Source organism: Oncorhynchus mykiss, chromosome 16 (genome assembly GCF_013265735.2).
Source record: "Oncorhynchus mykiss isolate Arlee chromosome 16, USDA_OmykA_1.1, whole genome shotgun sequence".
NCBI lineage: Eukaryota > Metazoa > Chordata > Actinopteri > Salmoniformes > Salmonidae > Oncorhynchus > Oncorhynchus mykiss.
The window spans coordinates 23,569,008-23,587,515 of record NC_048580.1 but is presented as its reverse complement, the minus strand read 5'-3'; positions in this window follow the sequence as shown (position 1 = coordinate 23,587,515).

The following is an 18,508-nucleotide window of genomic DNA, read 5'->3' as shown; positions in this document are numbered from 1 at the left end:
TGCCGGAGCCTCCCGCCTGTCCGGCGCCGCTGCCGGAGTCTCCCGCCTCTCCGGCGCTACCAGGGCCTTCCTTTTCTCCAGCGTTGCCGGAGCTTCCCGTCTGCCCAGCGCCAGCTGAGCTTCCCGTCTGCCCAGCGCCAGCTGAGCTTCCCGTCTGCCCAGCGCCAGCTGAGCATCCCGTCTGCCCAGCGCCAGCTGAGCTTCCCGTCTGCCCAGCGCCAGCTGAGCTTCCCGTCTGCCCAGCGCCAGCTGAGCTTCCCGTCTGCCCAGCGCCAGCTGAGCTTCCCGTCTGCCCAGCGCCAGCTGAGCCTCCCGTCTGCCCAGCGCCGCCAACGCCGCCCGTCTGCCCAGCGCCACCAACGCCGCCCGTCTGCCCAGCGCCACCAACGCCGCCCGTCTGCCCAGCGCCGCCAGCGCCGCCCGTCTGCCCAGCGCCGCCAGTGCCGCCCGTCTGCCCAGCGCCGCCAGTGCCGCCCGTCTGCCCAGCGCCGCCAGTGCCGCCCGTCTGCCCAGGGCCGCCAGTGCCGCCCGTCAGCCAGGGGCCGCCAGTGCCGCCAGTCAGCCAGGGGCCGCCAGTGCCGCCAGTCAGCCAGGGGCCGCCAGTGCCGCCAGTCAGCCAGGGGCCGCCAGTGCCGCCAGTCAGCCAGGGGCCGCCAGTGCCGCCAGTCAGCCAGGGACCGCCAGTGCCGCCAGTCAGCCAGGGGCCGCCAGTGCCGCCAGTCAGCCAGGGGCCGCCAGTGCCGCCAGTCAGCCAGGGGCCGCCAGTGCCGCCAGTAAGCCAGGGGCCGCCAGTAAGCCAGGGGCCGCCAGTGCCGCCAGTCAGCCAGGGGCCGCAAGTAAGCCAGGGGCCGCCAGTGCCGTCAGTCAGCCAGGGGCCGCCCGAGCAGCTGCCCCTCTGTCCAGAGCAGCTGTCGCCCCTCTGTCCCAAGCTGCTGCCGCCCCTCTGTCCCGAGCAGCTGCCGCCCCTCTGTCCAGAGCAGCTGTCGCCCCTCTGTCCCAAGCTGCTGTCGCCCCTCTGTCCCAAGCTGCTGCCGCCCCTCTGTCCCGAGCAGCTGCCGCCCCTCTGTCCCGAGCTGCTATCGCCCCTCTGTCCCGAGCTGCTATCGCCCCTCTGTCCCGAGCAGTTGTCCCTCTGTCCCGAGCAGTTGTCCCTCTGTCCCGAGCAGCTGCTTCACCTCTGTCCCGAGCTGCCCCTCTGTCCCGAGCAGCCCCTCTGTCCAGTGGGGTCATTGAGAGGGGTGGTCATGGTGAGTAAGCCAGGGAGGCGGACAATAAGGCGGACTAAGACAATGGTGAAATGGGGTCCGCGTCCCGCGCCAGAGCCGCCACCGCGGACAGACGCCCACCCAGACCCTCCCCTATAGGTCAAGGTTTTGCAGCCGGAGTCCGCACCTTTGGGGGGGGGGGTACTGTCACGTTCTGACCTCTATTTCTGTTGTTTTGTATTTATTTAGTATGGTCAGGGCGTGAGTTGGGTGGGCAGTCTGTTTGTTTTTCTATGTTTTGGGGCATTTCTATGTTTTCGGCCTAGTATGGTTCTCAATCAGAGGCAGGTGTCATTAGTTGTCTCTGATTGAGAATCATACTTAGGTAGCCTGGGTTTCACTGTGTGTTTGTGGGTGATTGTTCCTGTCACTGTGTTTGGTGTCACAGGATAGGACTGTTTTGCGTTTTCACATTTCTTGTTTTTGTTAGTTTGTTCATGTGTAGTGATTTATTAAAACATGAATAACCACCACGCTGCGCTTTGGTCCGCTTCTCTTCCTCCTACAGACGAACGCCCTTACACCCACTTGTTGTTGATTCTTCACAAAAAAATACAGTTTTAGATCTTTATGTTTGAAGCCTGAAATGTGGCAAAAGGTCGCAAAGTTCAAGGGGGCCGAATACTTTCGCAAGGCACTGTATCTGTTTATTATACCTCAGCAGCACAATATTGTGTAAAGCTTTGGCAAAGTGATGTTATATCCTTCCTGTTTGGCCCTGTCCAGGGGTCTCAAAGGATGGGGCCACAGTGTCTCCTGACCCCTCATGTCTCAGCCTCCAGTATTTATGCTGCAGTAGTTTATGTGTCGGGGGGCTAGGGTCAGTTTGTTATATCTGGAGTAGTTCTTCTGTCTTATCCGGTGTCCTGTGTGAATTTAAGTATGCTCTCTCTAATTCTCTCTTTCTCTCTCTCGGAGGACCTGAGCCCTGGACCATGCGTCAGGACTACCTGGCATGATGACTCCTTGCTGTCCCCAGTCCACCTGGCCTTGCTGCTGTTCCAGTTTCAACTGTTCTGCCTGCGGCTATGGAACCCTAAACTGTTCACATTCACTCTTGAGGTGCTGTCCTGTTGCATCCTCTACAACTACTGTGATTATTATTATTTGACCCTACTGGTCATCTATGAACGTTTGAAAATCTCGGCCTGTTCTGTTATAATCTCCACCCAGCACAGCCAGAAGACGACTGGCGACCCCTCATAGCCTGGTTCCTCTCTAGGTTTCTTCCTAGGTTTTGGCCTTTCTAGGGAGTTTTTCCTAGCCACCGTGCTTCTACACCTGCATTGCTTGCTGTTTGGGGTTTTAGGCTGGGTTTCTGTACAGCACTTTGAGATATTAGCTGATGTACGAAGGGCTATATAAATAAATTAGGGGGGTATATTGAAAGTGTGTAAATAGTTACCCATGTTATTTTGTAAATGTACGTATTATTTTCTTCATATTTTTTTTCCCATATTTTTTTCTCCATTTTTTGGGGGCGTGTGTTAGAATACCATTTTGGCATTTTGTATATAGTTATTTGTTTCAAAATGTATACCTTCACCAATTTGGCCACTTGGGTACATTTGGGCTACTTGTGTGGTACACCTGGGTGACTTCATGATAAATGTCATGTAGCACACTCATTTTGGAAGTTATCATTCTGAAACTTTGCACAAGTACTGTTGCCCTCTTATATTTTTCACTGAAATTATCCCCATCTTCCTATCTGAACGTTTATTTTATCTTGTTCATTTTAAAAATGATGATACAAAAAAAAATTGTATGTTTTTTTCCATTGTTTTATCTAAACCAGATCTATTGTGTTATATTCTCCTACATTCAATTCACATTTACACAAACTTCAGAGTGTTTTCTTTCAAATGGACCAAGAATATGCATTACCTTGGTTCTGTGCCTGATCTACAGGCTGTTAGATTGGGGTTTGTCTTCAGGCAGAAATTGCACAAAGTAGGGGGGAGCTCTAAGAGGTTAATTAAGAGGCTCCTCTGTCCTCCACTCGTTACCTGTATTAAAGGCACCTGTTTGAACTTGTTATCAGTATAAAAGACACCTGTACACAACCTCAAACAGTCACACTCCAAACTCCACTATGGCCAAGACCAAAGAGCTGTCAAAGGACACCAGAAACAAAATTGTAGACCTGCACCAGGCTGGGAAGACTGAATCTGCAATAGGTAAGCAGCTTGGTTTGAAGAAATCAACGGTGGGAGCAATTATTAGGTAATGGAAGACATACAAGACCACTGATAATCTCCCTCGTTCTGGGGCTCCACGCAAGATCTCACTCCGTGGGGTCAAAATGATCACAAGAACTGTGAGCAAAATTCCCATAACCACATGGGGGGACCTAGTGAATGACCTGCAGAGAGCTGGGACCAAAGTAACAAAGCCTACCATCAGTAACACACTACGCCGCCAGGGACTCAAATCCTGCAGTGCCAGACGTGTCCCCCTGCTTAAGCCAGTACATGTCCAGGCCCGCCTGAAGTTTGCTAGAGAGCATTTGGATGATCCAGAAGAAGATTGGGAGAATGTCATATGGTCAGATGAAACCAAAATATAACTTTTTGGTAAAACCTCAACTCGTCGTGTTTGGAGGACAAAGAATGCTGAGTTGCATCCAAAGAACACCATACCTACTGTGAAGCATGGGGGTGGAAACATCATGCTTTGGGGCTGTTTTTCTGCAAAGGGACCAGGACGACTGATCCATGTAAAGGAAAGAATGAATGGGACCATGTATCGTGAGATTTTGAGTGAAAACCTCCTTCCATCAGCAAGGGCATTGAAGATGAAACGTGGCTGGGTCTTTCAGCATGACAATTATCCCAAACAGACCGCCCGGGCAACGAAGGAGTGGCTTCGTAAGAAGCATTTCAAGGTCCTGGAGTGGCCTAGCCAGTCTCCAGATCTCAACCCCATAGAAAATCTTTGGAGGGAGTTGAAAGTCTGTGTTGCCCAGCAACAGCCCCAAAACATCATTGCTCTAGAGGAGATCTGCATGGAGGAATGGGCCAAAATACCAGCAACAGTGTGTGAAATTTGCAAATAAATTAAATTTAAAAAATCCTACAATGTGATTTTTTTGATTATTTTCTCTCATTTTGATGGCATAGTTGAAGTGTACCTATGATGTAAATTACAGGCCTCTCTCATCTTTTTAAGTGGGAGAACTTGCACAATTGGTGGCTGACTAAATACTTTTTTGCCCCACTGTATGTGGATGTGATGTCATAATAGACCATAATATGCTGTCCAAAATGGTGAATGTGACCTACCTGTGTTGAACTGCTTGCCCTCATCTCATATTTAAACATGCCACTTTTCTTTGAGGTGAAACATATTACTGAACTCTTTGAATTGTCAATTTAAAGGCATTTTGCCTATTAATTCATGACTAAATTTAGCTAACATAGTTAATTCAGAGATTCTTACCTTTGCCTCGGCAGTCTCGTCCAGATCATCATGGCGTTTGTAGTTCTTTACGATAGCCACATTAACAACTCATTTGCATTTTATTTTGGGTGGCTAAATACAGGCAAATATATTGATAAGTCACCTTGTCCTACAGATATTTACACAGTTATTGAAAAGTCACACAAGGGTAAGCCTACATGAAACACATCCATTATTTTAGGTGTTTCTGAAATTCCCTATGGGGAAAAATGAATGGCGGAAATACGGTTGGAACCATTTCCTTGTTTGACCGCTATGTTTTATGGTTATTATGACTAATACTGTGGTACTCTTTTGTACTTACACAAATAACTGGAGTTGGTCAGCTTTTGACAGCTTAATCCGTTGTCTCTGCATGATCATTTGCCTCCAACTAGTCACTAGCATGAGAAATCTGCAGATTGTTTTGTCTTTGCATACTGGCCTTAGATTTGTTTTTAAATGTGGGTGTTAGCAGCTGTAGATGTTGCACCAGTTTCTTTCATAGCCCTCAAGAAATAAACACTTGGGGGTATGAGTTTTAACGCACTTTTTTCTGTTATGGGTCAGTATGGATGTCGAGAAGGGCAAGATTGAGGACACGGGAGGCAGCGGCGGCTCCTACTTCATCAAGACCCAGTTCAACTTGCAGACTTGTTTTCGAGTTGCTGTGCGTTTTGTTGCCAACCTGTTTTGCTACCTGACAAATTTACGGTTTTTACTTTTTAATTACCGTTTATATATATATATTTTTTTCCTCAACTTTTTCACTCCGGACGCTTTATCTGGACACGATTCGTCAGGACCTCCAACAGCCGAAGTAAGTAATAACATTAACATGATGCCTTCTAATTGCAGTCGCTGTACTCGCCTTACGGCGAGGATAGCTGTGCTACAAGCCCAGCTTCAGACGCAATCGCTAGGCAAGGGTAATTTCAGTGTAGGAAAGGATGAAACAGCGTCTGTGCCACCAGTAAGTACAGATAGTAGTATAAATCCCCTCGCACAGTCCCCGCAGCCGGACAACTTTCTCACGGTTTCTGGAAGGAAATGCTGTAGGAACGCTCAACCGGTGTCGCTCATTCAGCCGACAGAAACTTTCAACCGGTTTTCCCCATTAAGCAGCGGGTCAGAGTCAGAGGCCGAGCCTTCTCTGGTCTCTACTCCTCCCGTTACGGGGTCTTAGACGCCGAAGCTTCCCACCATTAGCTCTGACAAATTGAAAACTCTAGTCATTGGCGACTCCATTACCCGCAGTATTAGACTTAAAACAAATCATCCAGCGATCATACACTGTTTACCAGGGGGCAGGGCTACCGACGTTAAGGCTAATCTGAAGATGGTGCTGGCTAAAGCTAAAACTGGCGAATGTAGAGAGTATAGAGATATTGTTATCCACGTCGGCACCAACGATGTTAGGATGAAACAGTCAGAGATCACCAAGCGCAACATAGCTTCAGCATGTAAATCAGCTAGAAAGATGTGTCGGCATCGAGTAATTGTCTCTGGCCCCCTCCCAGTTAGGGGGAGTGATGAGCTCTACAGCAGTCTCACAACTCAATCGCTGGTTGAAAACTGTTTTCTGCCCCTCCCAAAAGATAGAATTTGTAGATAATTGGCCCTCTTTCTGGGACTCACCCACAAACAGGACCAAGCCTGACCTGCTGAGGAGTGACGGACTCCATCCTAGCTGGAGGGGTGCTCTCATTTTATCTACCAACATAGACAGGGCTCTAACTCCTCTAGCTCCACAATGAAATAGGGTGCAGGCCAGGCAGCAGGCTGTTGGCCAGCCTGCCAGCATAGTGGAGTCTGCCACTAGCACAGTCAGTGTAGTCAGCTCAGCTATCACCATTGAGACCGTGTCTGTGCCTCGACCTAGGTTGGGCAAAACTAAACATGGCGGTGTTCGCCTTAGCAATTGTTATATAAATATTCATACACATAGCTCATATAAACAAAGACATTCCGTCGTAAGAACACATACACCCAGCCATAAGACTGACCCCCTCTGTTCTCTTCTTTCACGACCCCCTCTGCTCTCCTGTATCAGATTTCCAGACACACAGATATCTCCTTGTATACACACACATCTCATCTCCCTCTACTGGCCGGTCCCAAGAGCAAAGGACTTTTGCTGTGCACCAATGGGGCCCGCTCTGGCTAGAGCAAGGCCCGCCTCCAACCCTCCGACCAGTCAAGAAGACCGAAACGACAAGACTCCACCTACTTTATTCTATGTATAAAAATGAATGTAACCGTTGTATAAGGCCTCTTTTTCACCTGACTCCTTGCCGAGTTGTATGAACTAGATCTGTGCACGTAAAACTGCGGGACAAGATATCTCTGACTCATTAAAACTGTCTTTTGTTACAACTGAAATCCACTCTGTCCAGCATCCGTGATTTGGTCTCAACTCTCCAGTATTTAAACACTAACACAATCTCACTAGGATAAAGACCACCTCCATTCCTGTCATTATTGAAAGAGATCATGATACCTCACATCTTAAAATAGGGCTACTTAATGTTAGATCCCTTACTTCAAAGGCAATTATAGTCAATGAACTAATCACTGATCATAATCTTGATGTGATTGGCCTGACTGAAACATGGCTTAAGCCTGATGAATTTACTGTGTTAAATGAGGCCTCACCTCCTGGCTACACTAGCGACCATATCCCCCGTGCATCCCGCAAAGGCGGAGGTGTTGCTAACATTTACGATAGCAAATATCAATTTACAAAAAAAAAAAATGATTACGTTTTCGTCTTTTGAGCTTCTAGTCATGACATCTATGCAGCCTACTCAATAACTTTTTATAGCTACTGTTTACAGGCCTCCTGGGCCATATACAGCGTTCCTCACTGAGTTCCCTGAATTCCTATCGGACCGTGTAGTCATAGCAGATAATATTCTAATCTTTGGTGACTTTAATATTCACATGGAAAAGTCCACAGACCCACTCCAAAAGGCTTTCGGAGCCATCATCGACTCAGTGGGTTTTGTCCAACATGTCTCTGGACCCACTCACTGTCACAGTCATACGCTGGACCTAGTTTTGTCCCATGGAATAAATGTTGTGGATCTTAATGTTTTTCCTCATAATCCTGGACTATCGGACCACCATTTTATTACGTTTGCAATTGCAACAAATAATCTGCTCAGACCCCAACCAAGGATCATCAAACGTCGTGCTATAAATTCACAGACAACACAAAGATTCCTTGATGTCCTTCCAGATTCCCTCTGTCTACCAAAGGACGCCAGAGGACAAAAATCAGTTAACCACCTAACTGAGGAACTCAATTTAACCTTGCGCAATACCCTAGATGCAGTTGCACCCCTAAAAACTAAAAACATTTCTCATAAGAAACTAGCTCCCTGGTACACAGAAAATATCCGAGCTCTGAAGCAAGCTTCCAGAAAATTGGAACGGAAATGGCGCCACACCAAACTGCAAGTCTTCCGACTAGCTTGGAAAGACAGTACTGTGCAGTACCGAAGAGCCCTTACTGCTGCTCAATCATCCTATTTTCTAACTTAATTGAGGAAAATAAGAACAATCCGAAATTCCTTTTTGATACTGTCGCAAAGCTAACTAAAAAGCAGCATTCCCCAAGAGAGGATGACTTTCACTTTAGCAGTGATAAATTCATGAACTTCTTTGAGGAAAAGATTATGATTATTAGAAAGCAAATTACGGAATCTGCGTATTCCTTCAAAGCTCAGTTGTCCTGAGTCTGCACAACTCTGCCAGGACCTAGGATCAAGAGAGACGCTCAAGTGTTTTAGTACTATATCTCTTGACACAATGATGAAAATAATCATGGCCTCTAAACCTTCAAGCTGCATACTGGACCCTATTCCAACTAAACTACTGAAAGAGCTGCTTCCTGTGCTTGGCCCTCCTATGTTGAACATAATAAACGGCTCTCTATCCACCGGATGTGTACCAAACTCACTAAAAGTGGCAGTAATAAAGCCTCTCTTGAAAAAAGCCAAACCTTGACCCAGAAAATATAAAAAACTATCGGCCTATATCGAATCTTAAATTCCTCTCAAAAATTTTGGAAAAGGCTGTTACGCAACAACAAACTGCCTTCCTGAAGACAAACAATGTATACGAAATGCTTCAGTCTGGTTTTAGACCCCATCATAGCACTGAGACGGCACTTGTGAAGGTGGTAAATTACATTTTAATGGCATCGGACCGAGGCTCTGCATCTGTCCTCGTGCTCCTAGACCTTAGTGCTGCTTTTGATACCATCGATCACCACATTCTTTTGGAGAGATTGGAAACCCAAATTGGTCTACACGGACAAGTTCTGGCCTGGTTTAGATCTTATCTGTCGGAAAGATATCAGCTGTACATTTCAATGAAACATGGTGAATCCCCAAAATTGCCCTTGCTAGAAGCATGTGTTTCAGATATAAGGAAGTGGATGGCTGCAAACGTTCTACTTTTAAACTCGGACAAAACAGAGATGCTTGTTCTAGGTCCCAAGAAACAAAGAAATATTCTGTTGAATCTGATAATTCATCTTAATGGTTGTACAGTCGTCTCAAATAAAACTGTGAAGGACCTCGGCGTTACTCTGGACCCTGATCTCTCTTTTGAATAACATATCAAGACCATTTCAAGGACAGCTTTTTTCCATCTACGTAACATTGCAAAAATCAGAAAATTTCTGTCCAAAAATTATGCAGAAAAATTAATCCATGCTTTTGTCACTTCTAGGTTAGACTACTGCAATGCTCTACTTTCCGGCTACCCGGATAAAGCACTAAATAAACTTCAGTTAGTGCTAAATACGGCTGCTAGAATCCTGACTAGAACCAAAAAATTTGATCATATTACTCCAGTGCTAGCCTCTCTACACTGGCTTCCTGTCAAAGCAAGGGCTGATTTCAAGGTTTTACTGCTAACCTACAAAGCATTACATGGGCTTGCTCCTACCTATCTCTCTGATTTGGTCCTGCCGTACATACCTACACGTACGCTACGGTCACAAGACGCAGGCCTCCTAATTGTCCCTAGAATTTCTAAGCAAACAGCTGGAGGCAGGGCTTTCTCCTATAGAGCTCCATTTTTATGGAACGGTCTGCCTACCCATGTCAGAGACGCAAACTTGGTCTCAACCTTTAAGTCTCTACTGAAGACTCATCTCTTCAGTGGGTCATATGATTGAGTGTAGTCTGGCCCAGGAGTGGGAAGGTGAACGGAAAGGCTCTGGAGCAACGAACCGCCCTTGCTGTCTCTGCCTGGCCGGTTCCCCTCTTTCCACTGGGATTCTCTGCCTCTCACCCTATTACAGGGGCTTAGTCACTGGCTTACTGGGGCTCTCTCATGCCGTCCCTGGAGGGAGCGTCACCTGAGTGGGTTGATTCACTGATGTGGTCATCCTGTCTGGGTTGCCCCCCCCCCCCCCGTTGCCCCCCCCCCCCCCCCCCCCCCCCCCGGGTTGATTTCCATTCTGACCATTTGAAAGGACAAGATAAAAACTGTTAAATTGTACACATTCAAATCCATCTAGAGTCGTAGGTGTTATGAAGGGAGCTATCTGAGACTTTTGGAGCACATTCCAGGTTTGAGTCCTTAGTAGCTAAATGGCATCTGGTTGTGTCTTTTCCTTCATATGCACATATCTTATGACACTGAAATATCGAAAGCTGTTGTTTCAAATTGACCTGTTCAATTCTTATAGATCAGTACACATGAAGGGAAGGAGAGAAGGACACATTGAACTACTGAGATGCAGCACTGGAATGGGTTCTTATGTATCACGTGCTTCTTACTGTGCTCCAGAACCAATACTGGAGAGTCATGTATCTGGTTTTGTGCCTATTTTTCTTCAATTGGTTTGTGTCTTTCTGGTTCAACTCCACTAGCCCCAGAAAAATTTACATTTATTATGTTTTAATAGTTTTTCTCTTATTATGCTGGCTTTTGTTCATTGGCAAATTCAACAAGGCAATCATTTTACTACAAGTGACTTCTTGGTGTAGATTTAAATGTAGACAAGGAGGCTTGTGGCAGTATTTAATGCCCATATCACTATATGATTTGGTTTTTCAGGTTCATTACACATATGAAAATGCCAATAATGGACTCACACAGAACGCCTTATGTAAAAGGATATTTATAATTCTAACATTTGTATAAAAAAAGGTAATCAAAATGTAGAGGCAGATTGATTAATTGATTACGTAAGTATTCAACCTCCTGAGTCAATACATGTTAAAATCACAATTGGCAGCGATTACAGCTGAGAGTCTTTCTGGCTAAGTCTCTAAATGCTTTCCACACCAGGATTGCATGTTAGTCTTCAAGCTCTGTGAAGTTGATTGTTGATCATTGCTACAAAGCCACTTATGTCTTGCCATAGAATTTCAAGCCAATTTAACTTTTTTGGGATAGGGAGCAGCATTCGGAATTTTGGATGAAAAGCGTGCCCAAAGTAAACTGCCTGCTACTCAGGCCCAGAAGCTAGGATATGCATATAATTGGTAGATTTGGATAGAAAACACTCTAAAGTTGCCAAAACTGTTAAAATAATATCTGTGAGTATAACAGAACTGAAATGGCAGGCGAAAATCTGAGGAAAATCCGTCCGATAAGTGCTACTATTTTGAAATGGGTGTTTTTCCATTGAAAGCCTATCCACCATTTAAAGGGATATGACCCAGATTCCATTCCCTATGGCTTCCACTAGCTGTGAACAGTCTTTAGACATTGTTTCAGGCCTTTATTCTGAAAAATGAGGGAGAATGAGCAGTTTCAATGCGAGGCCAATGGAAAGTCCCCAACCTGTTTGGTGCGCATTCCCGAGAGCGTGTCTTAATAGTTTTTTTTATATTGACGACGCTATTGTCCGGTTGAAATATGATCGATTATTTAGGCTAAAAACAACCTGAGGATTGATTATAAACATCGTTTGACATGTTTCTACGAACTTTACAGATAATATTTGGAATTGTCGTCTGCCTCTTGTGACTGCATTTGAGACATTGAATTACGCGACAACAAAATTTAGTTTTTTGGATATAAAGACTTTATTGAACAAAACAAACATTTATTGTGTAACTGGGAGTCTTGTGAGTGCAACCATATGAAGATCATCAAAGGTAAGTGATTAATTTTATTGCTATTTCTGACTTTTGTGACTAATCTACTTGGCTGCTAACTGTTTGCAATGTTTTGTGTGCTGAGCGCTGTCATCAGATAATCGCATGGTTTGCTTTCGCCTTAAAGCCTTTTTGAAATCTGACACGGCGGCTGGATTAACAACAAGTTAATTAAAGAATAAGTTACAGGTCTGTGAGAGCCAGAAATCGTGCTTGTTTGTAGGTGACCAAATACTTATTTTCCACCATAATTTGCAAATAAATTCATAAAAAATCCGACAATGTGATTTTCTGGATTTTTTTTCCTCATTTTGTCTGTCATAGTTGAAGTGTACCTATGATGAAAATTACAGGCCTCTCTCATCTTTTTAAGTGGGAGAACTTGCACAATTGGTGGCTGACTAAATACTTTTTTGCCCCACTGTAAGTGTGTGAGATTCTAGAAGTCTCATTATTTGTGAACCAATTATGATGTCACAACTGATCAATAAATTCCAAATGTTCTGTTTGAACAGTCTGGTATCTGATTGCTGAAAATAGAACACTAGTTTCCAAGACAATCTAGCAAATTTCTCCTGAGATATAGTTAACAAAGTAGATCATCATAAAATACAGAAAGTGCTACTAGACGAAAATTTAGTTGCAGAACAAGGTTAGAAAAATAGAACTGTCAATCTCCTTGATGATGAGGAGATTCTTGCAGCCGCTACAGGAAGATAATGCTTTAACAGGGAACCTTGGAGCTGCCAGTAGCAACTCCGTTCAGCCTGCCCTGCCATCTCAAGCCAAGGCCACTGAGAAGCTTCCAGCGCTCAAACAAAACAGTTTTAACACCTCCAGAATCCCAGTACTGGAGTTGACTGAAGAAAGAAAGGGTGCTCTGCAGCGACTTGCCAGTTTGAAGGCTGTGGAAAAGAAACCACATCCTCCCTCCAGAATCCCAGTACTGCATAATAAGAGGTCCACCTGCAATGGGAAGAGTCAAGGACTGCATGTAGCTCCAACATCTCAGCAGTCAGGGAAGGCTACTGTTCCTCCCATCCGGAAGCCACTGCAACCCATCCGGACCAAGAGGGATCAAACCTGCGTGGTGAAAGACATCTACCTCCATAGCGCCAAGCCATTGAAGGCAGTCCATGGAGCCAATATGGTCACCAAGATGCCACTGCCTCCCATTAGAGCCAGAGTCACTGTGTCAAACAATGATGCCAAGAAGAAGCCATTCCAGCCAGTCAGACCAGAGGGCAACCCTCGTCCTGCTGCTACAAAGTACAGAAGGCAGGTTGTGAAGAAACATGTTCAGTTCAAGACTCAGACCCTAACTGTACAGGATCTACCGCCATGCCCCGATGAGATGGTATGGGAAGTATTTAACTCAGAGGCTGAGCAGGTGATGGCATATATGAAGGCCAAGCTGATCAGTGTCACCCAAGAATTGAAACTGATGAAGAGTGGGGTCAAGATGGATGCTCAGGCTTTGGAGGAGAAAAAGGCAAAAGAACGGTTGAGAAAAAAGGTGGAGAAGTTCATCCAGGAGATCTGCCTGATGAAGGTGGATTCTGACCTATGGGAGATGATAAGAGATAATGAAGAAGAGGAAGAAAGGAGTAAAGAGGTGTGGAGAAATGGAGAAGAAAGCAGTGTGGCTAGTAAGCCAAAGCAGACAGCCAAGAGATACACTGTGAGCAAGCCAAAGGAAGTCAAGAAGGGTTTGAACATGGAAGAGAAAAAGGAGGACAGACAGGTAAAGTAGCTTGACATTCCAAAGCCATGCTAACTGTTGATCTAGTGTAGTGTTGGTGATCACGTGTGTTTGTATCAGAGGAGGCTGATGGGAGTAGTTATAGGAGGATAGGATCGTTGTAATGGCTGGACTGTGATTGTGATTGATGTGATTGATATGTGTGATACCATTCCTTTTATTCTATTCCAGCCATTACAATGAGCCCATTACAATGAGCTCCTCCCACCAGCCTCATCTGGTTTGTACATATTGTATATCTTGTCTTTATTGCCCAGCTGCCCCTTATTTGGCCCATCTGATAAAATCCATTCTTTCAGGTGGAGTTGAAACGTCGATTTGGGATGAGTGCAGCCAACTCCAAGCTGAAGCAGTGTGAGCACTGTGGCCGGTGCTTTGATCCTAGTCGCCTGGAGAAACACAGCGAGATCTGTGCCAAGCTCTCCTCCAATTGCTCTAGACGGGGGGTTTATGACTCTACCAAGCACCGGCTCCAAGGCACTGTACTGGCTGGCTACGTGAAGCGATCCGTGGTGTGATGCACCAAGGGACCTGAGTCTGTCTCTCTTTTGGATTTTGGATTGAACAGACAGACATATACTGACTGCTAAACCACCTGCTGCCCAAATTAGGACTTCTACCTTGGAATCTGTGAGGGTTCCAATAAGAGGCAGTACTACTAGGAGGCAGAATTTTATCCAGAAACATCTAAACCAACAGTGTTCAGCAGTTCCTCTAATCTACAGAAACACCTGTATAAAACACTTCAATAAAATAAAATCCAAACACTCATCTATGTCATTCTGTCAGATGTGTTACAAGTGCAGGAAAGTAGAATAAATGAAATATTAAGAAACAAGGGAAAGTATTTGTCAAGACTGAATATGAAAAGGAGTTTTTTATTTTTTAATGAATTGGAAAAATGAAGAAAGAAACTAATTAATTTAGTTGTATAACTTAACAAATTTACACAAATAACTGAAGTTGGTCAGCTTTTGACAGCTTAATCCTTGGTCTCTCGGAATAATCCATAGATGATTACAATTATAATTCGATGATGTCTGCCAGACTAGTTGACTGACCTGCAGGGCAGACAGAATACTGTGTCTACCTTCTCCACCTCCTCAAACTTGTTGTCCTAGAAGAAGCGCAGGCCCCTTGTACAGTACAGTGGTAGCTCCTGAAGAGCACAAGAAGAAAGAGAGTGGAATGTACCATATACAACATGGGCTATTCACTGAAGTTGGCTTGAGCCAGTCTAATGAGTATTGGGAGATAGTTCACAACATTTTTCAAAGCTCATTAAAAAATGTTTACTGTGTTTCTCCATATAGTAGCCAGCGGTAAGTGTGTTCATGTCCTGTACCTTTTAGTTTGAGACCTCACTTGTTGGTAACAACCATCACACCTGTTCATCCATGCTTCACGGTGGGAACCACACATGCTGAGATCATTCGTTCACCTACTCCGCGTCTCTCAAAGACACGGCAGTTGGAACCAAATCTCAAATTTGGACTCATCAGAAGGACAGATTTCCACCGGTCTAATGTCCATTGCTCGTGTTTCTTGGCCCAAGCAAGTCTCTTATTATTGGTGTCCTTTAGTAGTGGTTTCTTTGCAGCAATTCGACCATGAAGGCCTGATTCACGCAACATCTTCTGAACAGTTGATGTTAAGACGTGTCTGTGACTTGAACTCTGTGAAGCATTTATTTGGGCTGCAATATGAGGTGCAGTTTACTCTAATGAACTTATCCTGTACCGCAGAAGTAACTCTTCCTTTCCTGTGGGGATCCTCATAAGAGCCAGTTTCCTCATAGCACTTGATGGGTTTTGCGACTGCACTTCAAGAAACTTTGAATGTTCTGTACTGACTGACTTTAGTGTCTGAAAGTAATGATGGACTGTTGTTTCTCTTTCCTTATTTGAAATGTTCTTGCCATAATTGTTTAAAAAAAAAACTTTATTTAACAAGGCAAGTCAGTTAAGGACAAATTGTTATTTATAATGACAGCCTACTGGGGAACAGTGAGTTAATTGCCTTATTCAGCAGCCAAACGAGAAATATTTATCGTCAGCTCAAGGATTCGAGCCAGCAACCTTTCTGTTACTAGCTCAAAGCTCTACCCACTCGGCTACCTGCCACCCCACTTGGTCTTTTAGGGGTATACCACCCCTACCTTGTCACTACACAACTGATTGGCTCAAACACATTAAGAAGGAAAGAAGTTCCACAAATGAACTATTAACAAGGTACACCTGTTAATTAAATGCATTCCAGGTGAATACCTCATGAAGCTGGTTAAATGAATTTCAAGAGAGTGTGCAAAGCTGTCAAAGGCAAAGGGTGACTGCTTTGAATAATCACATTTATTTAGATTTGTTTAACACTTTTTGGGTTACTACATAATTTCAAATGTGTTAATTCATAGTTTTGATGTCTAGATTATTATTCTACAATGATAAAAATTGTAAAAATAAAGAAAAGTCCTTGAATGAGTAGTGTCCAAATTTTGAACTGTTACTGTGTGTATCTATCGGGGGATTTGAAATGATGCAGACAATTACATTGATGGAAGCCACAATCTATATGCAATATTAAAGCTGATCTACCCCCTAAAAAACAAATAAACATCTCTCTCTCCGTCAGGCCTTCATCCACAGCTACCTGGCCTCCCGCAAGGAGGAGCGCATCGACGTGCTGCAGCTGGCCCAAGACCCCTTCCTCATGCCCCCCTTCTGCAACCTGGTCCGTTGGCATCGGGCTCCACACCCTCCACCTCCAGCGCATTCAACAGCAGTGCCTCGAACTGAGGCGTCCAACGCCACCCCAGAGGGCCCCTGTAGGGGCCACATTACTGAAACGCCCTGCCTTCTGGATAGGGGAAGGAGGATGGAGGGGGTAAAAACAGACTAAAGGATGGAGGAGGATTATCTGAAGTGACCGCCCTATCCCCACCCCTCCTAAGACGTGAAGGGGAAATGCCAGTCTTTGGCTTGTCTGTAGGACCCAATGGCTGCCCACATACATGTGTACACACACACACACACACCTGCCACAAAGAAGAGAAAGACCTTGCTTGGCCTGTCCGGTGGGCTGCATCACAGGGTCATAGGAAAACGGACTGAAGTCACAGTGTGTTGTGTGTGTGTGTGTGCATTCCTGTTTTCGGGAAAACCAAACAGCTCAAATCAAATTGTATTTGTCACATACAGTGCCTTGCGAAAGTATTCGGCCCCCTTGAACTTTGCGACCTTTTGCCATATTTCAGGCTTCAAACATAAAGATATAAAACTGTTTTTGTTGTGAAGAATCAACAACAAGTGGGACACAATCATGAAGTGGAACGGCATTTATTGGATATTTCAAACTTTTTTAACAGTTCAAAAACTGAAAAATTGGGCGTGCAAAATTATTCAGCCCCCTTAAGTTAATACTTTGTAGCGCCACCTTTTGCTGCGATTACAGCTGTAAGTCGCTTGGGGTATGTCTCTATCAGTTTTGCACATCGAGAGACTGACATTTTTTCCCATCCCTCCTTGCAAAACAGCTCGAGCTCAGTGAGGTTGGATGGAGAGCATTTGTGAACAGCAGTTTTCAGTTCTTTCCACAGATTCTCGATTGGATTCAGGTCTGGACTTTGACTTGGCCATTCTAACACCTGGATATGTTTATTTTTGAACCATTTCATTGTAGATTTTGCTTTATGATTTGGATCATTGTCTTGTTGGAAGACAAATCTCCGTCCCAGTCTCAGGTCTTTTGCAGACTCCATCAGGTTTTCTTCCAGAATGGTCCTGTATTTGGCTCCATCCATCTTCCCATCAATTTTAACCATCTTCCCTGTCCCTGCTGAAGAAAAGCAGGCCCAAACCATGATGCTGCCACCACCATGTTTGACAGTGGGGATGGTGTGTTAAGCTGTGTTGCTTTTACGCCAAACATAACGTTTTGCATTGTTGCCAAAAAGTTCAATTTTGGTTTCATCTGACCAGAGCACCTTCTTCCACATGTTTGGTGTGTCTCCCAGGTGGCTTGTGGCAAACTTTAAACTACACTTTTTATGGATATCTTTAAGAAATGGCTTTCTTCTTGCCACTCTTCCATAAAGGCCAGATTTGTGCAATATACGACTGATTGTTGTCCTATGGACAGAGTCTCCCACCTCAGCTGTAGATCTCTGCAGTTCATCCAGAGTGATCATGGGCCTCTTGGCTGCATCTCTGATCAGTCTTCTCCTTGTATGAGCTGAAAGTTTAGAGTGACGGCTAGGTCTTGGTAGATTTGCAGTGGTCTGATACTCCTTCCATTTCAATATTATCGCTTGCACAGTGCTCCTTGGGATGTTTAAAGCTTGGGAAATCTTTTTGTATCCAAATCCGGCTTTAAACTTCTTCACAACAGTATCTCGGACCTGTCTGGTGTGTTCCTTGTTCTTCATGATGCTCTCTGCGCTTTTAACGGACCTCTGAGACTATCACAGTGCAGGTGCATTTATACGGAGACTTGATTACACACAGGTGGATTGTATTTATCATCATTAGTCATTTAGGTCAACATTGGATCATTCAGAGATCCTCACTGAACTTCTGGAGAGAGTTTGCTGCACTGAAAGTAAAGGGGCTGAATAATTTTGCACGCCCAATTTTTCAGTTTTTGATTTGTTAAAAACGTTTGAAATATCCAATAAATGTCGTTCCACTTCATGATTGTGTCCCACTTGTTGTTGATTCTTCACAAAAAAATACAGTTTTATATCTTTATGTTTGAATCCTGAAATGTGGCAAAAGGTCGCAAAGTTCAAGGGGGCCAAATACTTTCGCAAGGCACTGTATATGTGTTTAGCAGATGTTACTGTGGGTGTAGCAAAATGCTTGTAAGCTAGAAGCATGGCAGCCCTATCTGTCGGCACCATTTTCCTACATATCCATTCC